Here is a 10,198-nt window from a genome sequence, read left to right as displayed (position 1 = left end):
AAAGACCAATATCTCATATCCTTTATTAACATAAGGTCAAAATGGGCCTATTATTTAGACATAAAGGGTGATACTATAAGTAAATTAGGATCTTAGAAAAGTTTAGATCTATGGAGAAGGGAAGAACTTTTGACTAAACAAGAGATAACAATTATTATGTGATAGAAAAATGAATAGTATTGATTTAGCAAATTTAAAAGGTTTTGTATGAGCAAAGCCAATATAAGCAAGATTAGATTGAAACAATAAACTCGGGAGAAAAAAATGTTTGCAGTAAATTTCTTTAATAAAGGTTTAATTTCCACAAAATATAGACAATTAAGTCAAATGTATAGGAATGTCATTTTGCAATTGAAATATGTTCAAAGGAAATAAACAGTTCTAAGATGAAGAAATCATGACTATTAATAATTATATAAAATGCTCTAACTCAATCTCTATTAGAGAAATTTAAATTAAAACAACTGTTAGGTACTACCTCACATATATCAGATTATCTGATATGACAGATTATCTAATATATCCAGACTTTGTTACATTCCCTTCAGCATTCATCACTTTCAATTGCTGTCTTTTTAGCCAACCTGCTAGGTGTGAGGTGATACCTCAGAGTTATTTTCATTTGCGTCTCTCTGATTATGAGAGATTTAGAAAGCTTTTCATGAGCTTATTAATAGTTTTGATTTCTTTAACAGAAAATTGCCTGTTTATGTCCCTTGCCCATTTATCAATTGGAGAATGGCTTGATTTTTTGTAAAATTGGTTTAGCTCTTTATAAATTTGAGTAATAAGACCTTTGTCAAAGATTATTTTTATGAAGATTGTTTCCCAATTAGTTGCTTCCCTACTAATTTTGGTTGCATTGGTTTTGTTTGTACAAAAGTATTTCATTTGATGTAATCAAAATTATTGATTTTATATTTTGTGATTTTTTCTAGCTCTTGCTTGGTTTTAAAGTCTTTCCTTTCCCAAAGATCTGACATGTACACTATGCTGTGTTCACCTAACTTACTTCTTTGTGCTCAAGTCATTCACCCATTCTGAGTTTATCTTGGTGTAGTGTGTGAGATTTTGATGCAAACCTAATCTCTCCCATACTGTCTTCCAGTTTTCCCAGGAGTTGTTTTTTTTTTATCAAATTGTGGGTATTGGCCTTAAAAGCTGGCATCATTGGGCTTATCATAGATTGTCTTGCTGAGATCACTTACCCCAAATCTATTCCACTGATTCTCCTTTCTGTCTCTTAGCCTATACCAAATTTTTTTTGATGACCACTGCTTTATAGCACAGTTTAAGATCTAGGATTGCAAGGCCTCCTTCCTTCACAATTTTTTTTTCTCCTTATAGTTTTAATGGCAGGAATTTAAAATATAGAAGAAATGATAACAAGCTCTTGAACTTTCAGGTCCTTTAGAAGGTGTTTGTTTGTTTTCTATATACATATAACCATTCATCCAAATATCAAAAACAAATACAAATACTGACATTTTTATGAGTTTTTATGATTCACAAAATGCTTTAAGTATTTTATCTTATTTGGGACTCAAAATATGTTAGTAAATAAAGTGTCACCAGAATTATCATCTCAATACAAAGTATAAGGGAAAAAATACTGAGGTGAAGTAAAGACCATAATAAACTAATAGTAATGATAAACTATTATCATTTATAGAATTCAAATTTATATCTTTCTGTATCCAGGTCCATCAATAACTAATACAACACAATAACTTTCATTATAGAGGTAAAAATAATAATGTAATCTAGTAAGGTAGAGGTGGCTTTTTAAGAATGGTAGCAGGGGGCAACTGGAGTACTTAGTGGATTGAGAGCCAAGCCTTGAAACAGGAATTCCTGGGATCAAATCTGGCCTCAGACACATCCTAGCTGTGTGACCCTGGACAAGTCACTTAACCCTCATTGCCTAACCCTTACTACTCTTCTGCCTTAGAACCAATATTGGTTCTAAGACAGAAGGTAATGGTTAAAAAAAGAATGATAGAAACCACACAGATAACCTGAGAAGAATACAAAATATGTGGCATTTTAATAATAAACAAAGCGAAATAAAAACCTAAGTGCAAGCATGTGAATTTGACATCAAAGTTATCATCAAAGCTTCCAATTAGAGGTTTTATTGTATTCAAAGAAGATTAGATTTATCAAAAAAAAGCTTGTAGAATACCATTACATAACAAACTTCCTGTGAACAAATTCACAATTGGTGGTAAGAAATATGGTGGAGAAATTTTGAATAAAGTTTGAAGTGAGAAAGAGAAGTATATATTGTGGTAGAAGTATGCTACAATTCATCTGACAGAAAGAAGAAAACTAAGCTCTCTTGTGGAATATAATAAAAAATCAGAATAGGACGTTTTTTAATAAACTGCTTACTGAAATATTTTGGCTAAAGAGGAATGAGATGAATTCAAGAACAATATTCTAAAGACTCGAATAAAACACACCATATCTCCCATGGAATGCTTTTTCTTGTCTCTGTGTTTCTTGGGATTCCTCTAAGACTCACCTTAAAAGTGGTATTCTATGCCCTACTTTTCCTTATCATCCATTCTATCTTCTAAACAGCCTTCTTCTCAAAGGTTGCCTTCTTTATATTCTGTATCTATATTGTATTTATCCATCTACATATGCTGTCTTCCCCATTCAGGTTTGAGGTGAATACATTGCTTATTTTTGCCTTTCTCTATTTCTTCCAGACTTAGGATATTGACTGTGACATGGAAAACACAATAAATTCTTGATAATTTACTTATAATTATATGCAAATATGAAAAAAAGGTATTTTGAATTCAAGGGAAGAAATTATTTGACCCATTCAGGTTTTAAAAAAGACATTTACAGAATATGGAAGCAAGGACAGATACCTCAGTATGAATGACAATTGTTATTACTTATCTCAAACTCTTCCCTCTCTAAATTCACCATATTGTAGGTGTTTAATACATATTTATTGAGGTCACAACTGGGGCTTACAGTGCTACGAGGGAAATGAAGAAAGTATAGTTACAATAAGAATCCCCAGAACACTATTTGGTAACTTGTTATTTTAACTCTTTACTCTTACCATACACTTGATGACAATTGGTACTAAGTTCTCTTCTTTGCATGAGAATTAAAAATTTCAAATTTTAAGGCCCCCTAAATTCAAAAGCTTTTGACACCATGATTGTTACTTTGACCTATCTGTAGTTCTGAATTAAATGATGGGATAGTGAACTTTACAATTATTTTTGTAAAAATATATATATATATATATGATTCATTCTTAAATAAAAGTTTATGATTACACAGCCAAAGAAACTATAATTGCCTATGAATAATCAAAGATTCATTAACAAAAATTCATGGAAGACTAAACCTTATTTCAGTTGTTGAAAAGCTTATTAGGTTTCACAAAGTAATTTTTAAAATTACTTCGTTAAAATATCCTTGTGAACCAGGAAATAAAATGAGGTAAAAAAAGCAAGTACAGTGAGGTGTATGTGAGCTAAATTGAAGAGTTAATGGATTAATATCAACTCATATGGGGAATTGTGGTGAAATGTTTTAGTTTTTGAGTGTTTTCTCTATAGTATTTTTAACAATGCTGGTGGAAAGGATTTAATGCTAATATTTGGGAAGGAGTTATATCATGTGATGTGACAATCCTGATTTCAAAAGATCTAAAAATACTACCCTGACAAACTAGTTCAAAAAGGATGATATTTACTTCAATAATTTTTAAAAGTCTATGATTTTCAAATTTCTTCCACTTGCTTCTTGATAGTTCAGTCAAGACTGAATCCTCTGTTGTCTATGGGTAGTAATTGCCCTACTGATTTGCTTCATGTCACCCTCTCCCCTAACAAACTTTAATGGCCCAAAACAGTCATCACAGATGGCCATCCTTCTGGTACTGAATATCTGCAAAGTTAGTGACAATGGTCTTTGGATGACCGTCAATTTCTAGATCCATAATCAAAGCCATACCAGCTGTGAGGAGGCATAAGCATAATTAGTTAAGGAGATAGAAGTTAATATGGTGAAATGTAAAGTATTTTACCAGGGCCCTAATAGAGCAATATAACAAACATATGAAGAGGAAAATATCTTTATACAACAGTTCACGTGAACAAGGCACAGTTACTTAAGAGACAATATGATTTAATACATTAAAAAACTTCATTTGGATCCAGGAGTGCTTGACTTGAGCCAAATTTTAGTCACAAATTTGGTGACTTCAGGAAAAATTATTTAATTTCTTTCAGTTTCGTCACCTGTAAAACAATAATAATAACTCTTATACTATTTATATTCCAGTGTTGATGGTGCAATGAATTAAGTAGAGTGGATTAGACCACTGTATCTGGTATCAGGAAGACTCTTTTTTAACTTTAGCTTTAGAAATTTACTAATTCAGTGATGTTGGGAAAGTGACATTTTCTGTTTGACTGAGTTTCCACAATTACAAAATGAGAATAATAATGCATCTATCTCTGAGAATTTTTAGAGAAATAAAATGAAACAATATTGGGGAAATCTTTAGCACAATTGCTGATACATTTAAGGTGCTATATAAATGCTACTTGGTATTATTGTGGTTGTTGTGACTAACTTTTCATCAAAATATACTTTTAAACCAGTGCCTAGGTCTTAGAATATCAAGAAAATGGAACCAGGAGAGGATTTGAATACATAAAATTACTTCCTATTCATAAAGTAACATACAAGGGACAGTTCAGTATACTTTCTATTTTATAAGTAGAGGCATTGAATGGGAAACTAGTCTACTGAATTGCTGAGAAGCATGGAGAATGAACTGGTATTGGGAGGGAAAACTCTCCAGTAATGATTTTGGAGGACTCCCTGGGTATGGTAGAGGAAGAACAATGCCAGAAAATCTAACACCAGAAGTTTTTTGGGGATAGGAGAGTATGGTCAGGAGCTATATGCTATTGAAATCCATGAGTGAATATTGAATGTTCTGTAAGGATTGAGAGAAGTATCTAAGGAGATTGGAATCAGGCATATCTACTAAATACATTAGAATTGAATGAGTACATTTTTTATGAGAAGTGGTTGTGGTCATGTGGTGTGGACATTGGTTTAATCTTACTGCCACCCTCCACATTGTATTGATGCCAGTACTTAGAAGAATGGATGGTTGGTCATTAATTATGGTTCTCATCCCACTTATTTAACATGCCATTTCTCATTTCTAAGTGACCAATAAAAGGGAAAGGAAAGTACCTACAGGTTGCAAAGAAAACTAGAGCCTGGATAATGAAGAAACATTTAGTGAATACATGAATTGAACATTAGTTATCCAAAGGGAATAAGACAAAAAATTTGTTCAGCTACCCCCCAAAATAAATGAAATCATAGGCTACTGTAAAAATTAAATTTAGTCTCTAATAATAAATGTATTATATTTTATGAGGGTTATTAAGGATTATTAGAAATCAAGGAATAAAGAAAATAAAAATAAGAAAACCACGTGCCTCAGGCTGATTATCCCATTCAAAGCTTACTTACTACATCAGGCAAATGGCCGAGCAGAGAGAGAGAGAACATAGAAGAGGCCAAGGTAGGTGTTACTGCCTGTTTAAATACTAATTGTGATCTCACCCAGGTGGAGACTCAGGTGAGATTATAGGGAATTTTGGGAAATATCAAGGACTTATGGGGATTGAAGTCTAGGGTTCAAATCTCCATGTTACACTACTTGAATAGAAACAAGATTTAGAAAATGAAGGAGGTTGTTATCCCAATATATTCTTGCCTAGATGGCCCATGTTTTGAGTTGCTTTTAGTTCTGAGCAACTAATTTCATTTAGGATTTTGTTAAGACAAAGATTTAGAAAAGGGAAACAAATGATGAGGGCCCTGAAGATTATGCCATTAAATGATTATTTAAAGAAAATAAGAATGTTTTAGCCTGAAGAAAAGGAGACATAGGAGAAGAAAGATTGCTATTTTCTCATAGTCCAAGAGCTATAACTTTGAAGAGGCATAAAGCTTGTTTTACTGGGTCCTGAAAGACATAGTTAAGTCTGAAAAGTAGTTGTATGAAAGACATACACAGCTTTACCCTAAAATAAAAACAATTTGTTAATTATTTGAGGTGTCCCAAAGTGTGATAAAATAATCTTCCTCACAAAAATTCTTCATTGAGATACCTCTAATGAGATAATACATTCTGAAGCTTCTTTATGGCATCAGATTAAAGCTTGAAGTGCCAGTCTCCAATAGACTGCTATTTATATATTGTGGTAGAGCCAAATTCTTATTGAAGGCCTAGGGATTTAAATATTATCTGTATATATACATATTTATATATAAAAGTATAAGTAAAATCATTTGTGTCTATATATAATATAAATAGTAGAATAATAAACCCAAGTATAAATTGAAAGAATTTACTAGTCATTCTCTAACAAAAAAATAAATCTCCCCTTACTATTTTAGCCAAGATCCAAACATCTAATATCAAAGAGAAAATACTTCAAGTAGTAAGAAAGAAGTGAAGAATTACAGTCACAATTTGGCAGCCATTTTTAAAAGAATATAGGTCTAAGGACATGATGTTTAGAAAACAAAGGATCTAGTTTTGCAAACAAAATAACATGTAGAAAAACTGAGAGCAGTTCTACAGGAGGAAGAATATGTATTTAATGAACTAGGAAGATTTCAATCATTATTTATAATTCTGGAAAAGGACTGAATAGAAGATCTGAGAAACATAGGACTCAAGAGAAATATAAAAAGACAAATCAACATGAGAATTATAAGCAACTAAACAATGTTAAACTGCTTATAGTATTATATATGGGAATGAGACATATAACCCTTCAGAACTTTGATCATTACCAGGGCTATTAGAGGATATTTAATTAGATAGGAAGCTGAGATTTGATTCTACTTTTTGAATGATCTAGAGTGGAAAACTAGAGCATAGGATTGCATTGGGAGACTATGGGAGGGAGAGGGAAGATTGAGAAAATTACCATAAAACATTTTTTAAAAAGGAAGGGTTTATATAATGGAAGGGGAGGAAAGGAAAGCAATGGACAATATTGAACTTCTCTCTCATCTAAACTGGTAAAGAAAAGGAAGAATACATATGTACACAATTGGGTATAGAAATTTATATTGCCCAACAGGAAAATAGTACCCCCTTTGCCTTAGTTTCCTCATCTGGAAAATGAACTGAAGAAGAAAATGGCAAACCATTTTTGTAACTGTCATGAAAAGTTAAAATGGGGTCACAAAGAGTCACACAAAATTGAAAATAGCTGAACAACAATTTATGATTATAGCAGAATCTATTAGGCTTCAGCTGAAGTAAAAAGAATAACCATGAAATCATGCAAAACAAATTAAAGAATAAACTTCAAAAATAAAGGTGGAAATAATTTTATTAAAATGATTGATGTGTAATTTATTAGTATTAATTATTAATATATCAATTGGTATGAAATAAATTCTTAAAGACAATGTTAAATGAGGTGCAGGAAGAAAAATATAAACAATTTAGTGATAGGCTTCAATTAATTCCTTTCAGACTTAGATGAGTCTAACAATAAAATAAGCAAGGAAAAAATTAAATAAATATTAAGAAATTTAGAAGAATAAGCTGTGATAGACATCTGGAGAATATTCAAAGCAAATTCTAACAATGCATATATTTCAGATATTTCTACAAAGAAATTGATGCATTAAGGCATAAAATTCTTACAGAGGAAAAAAATCTGAGTCATTAAATTCCTCTTTATTCTGATGTAAACAAAAAGTACATTCAATAATGTACTTTCAAAGACAAGATTAAAATTAATTGAAAAATAAATAATTTAATACTAAAGAATGGGTGGGTCAAAAATAATTAATAGAAAGCAGCAATAACTTCAATAATGGTATTAACAACAGTAAGTCACAATAACCAAATTTTTCAGATATTAGTACATATCTGAAGTTTTAGATATAAAAATACTTATATCAATAAAAGACAAAAGCAATAAAATTAATGAATTTAGTATAAAACTATAAAAAAAGGCTCAAGAAATTAGGTATATAGAGCCAGGAGAACATTGTACACAGAGACTGATTCACTGTGGTACAATTGAACGTAATGGACTTTTCCATTAGCGTCAATGCAATGTCTCTGAACAACCTACAGGGACCAAGGAGAAAAAAAAAACACTATCCACAAGCAGAGGACAAACTGTGGGAGTAGAAACACGGAGGAAAAGCAACTGCTTGACTACAGGGGTGGAAGGGATGTGATTGAGGAAAGACTCTAAATGAGCACTCTAATGCAAAAACCAATAACATGGAAATGAGTTCAGATCAAGGACACATGTGATACCCAGAGGAATTACACATCATCACTGGGAGGAGTGGGGGCGGGAGGAAAAGAAAATGATCTTTGTTTCTAATGAATAAGGTTTGAAAATGACTAAATAAAATAATTTTTAAAAGGGAAAAAAAAAAGAAATTAGGTACATAATTTACATTCCAAAGTAGAAATCTCCAAAATTAAGGACAAGAAGAAATAAATAAAGTGGAAAGTGTAAGGGGGGAAAAAGCTACTGTATCAATAAGTAACACTAATTGCTGTTATTTTAGAATAAAGGAAAATACAAGATAATAAGTAATTGGCTTATTTTATTAATAAAGAGAAAGAAGAAAATGAAATTATCAATGTGAGAAGTGAAAAGTGTCAATTATTAACCTTAAAAAAACAATTCATACGAACTACTTCAATGTAATATGTGCCAATTAAACTAATAATTGAAGTAATATATATATATATATATATATCCAGATAAATAGAAATTTAGGGTTAACATATTAACAGAAGCAGAAAAAATATTTAAAAGGCCTATGTAACAAAATAAAATCATAGTATAAATAAACTCCCTAAGATGAAGGAGAGAACATCCGCTACCAGATGAATAAGAAGCAAATTCTAACAAAAGCTAAGAGATCAGTAATTTTAATACCACCTAAACATGTTAAAAAATGTAAAAGAGGAATGCCTTCTATTACAAAAAAATAGTCTTGGTACCTAAACAAAAAATAACAAAACAAAAAAATCATCTAATACATATTTAAACCAAAATTTTAAAATAAACTAAAAGGAAAGATATTATATCTGTATATCTCAAAGATTTTACACCATAAGCTATTTATTTATATATCTAGAATGCATATTGAATATTAAGGAAATAATAAATATTTTACCATATTAATAATGAATAATTTTAAAACATAGTATTAAATAAATTCAGAAAAATATTTGGCAAAATTAAATACAGGTTACTTTTTTAAAATACCAGAAAATACTAGTATAAATGGAAATTTCATTAAAATGATAATTGATATGAATCTTAAATCAAGAGTAACTTTTTTCTGTAATGGAAATCACCATGAAAAGTTTCCAATAAAATTAGAGTTGAAGTGACCCAACAATAAAACTACTAGATCTATATTTACAAAATATAAATGTATATCCAAAGATAAGGGAAAATGATATACTAATACAAAAAAGTATTCATAGCAGCTCTTTTTGTGGTGTTAAATAATTGGAAGTTGAAGGGATGCCCATAAATTTGGGAATATTTGAACAAGTAGTAGTGTATGGTTGCAATGAAATATTATTTTGCCCTAAGAGATGTCAAACAAGAAGATAAAAAAAATAACTGGATGGACTTATGAAGTGATACAAAGTGAAGTGAGAGTTAGAGAAAGCAAATATATATATGATGATCATATGTGAAGGAATTAGCTCTAATCAGCAAGGCAAGGATCCAAGACAACTGAAAGATTCTCATAGTGCAAAAGGCTTTCCACTGCCTGAGAAGGAATTATAGTCTGAGTGCAAACTGAAGCATACCATTCTCAAATTAATTTCTTTTATTAATTTTGTCTATTATTAGTGATATGTCTTATTTCACAATATGAAAAACATGGAATTATGTATTACATATATAACCTATATAACATGTTTTCTGTCATCTTGGGAAAAATAGAGGGGTGGGAGACAGGGAGAGAAAATGTATCACAAAATGATAGAAAATGATTATTAAAATAAATCTGCAAATACTATGGAAAATATAAAATCAAAAATCAAAAAGAGAAGTGAAGAAAGGATGACAATTATATTCATTTAAATTCAATTTTGTTGTAGAAATACTAC

This window comes from Monodelphis domestica, chromosome 3 (assembly GCF_027887165.1).
Source record: "Monodelphis domestica isolate mMonDom1 chromosome 3, mMonDom1.pri, whole genome shotgun sequence".
NCBI lineage: Eukaryota > Metazoa > Chordata > Mammalia > Didelphimorphia > Didelphidae > Monodelphis > Monodelphis domestica.
This window is presented reverse-complemented; position numbering follows the sequence as displayed.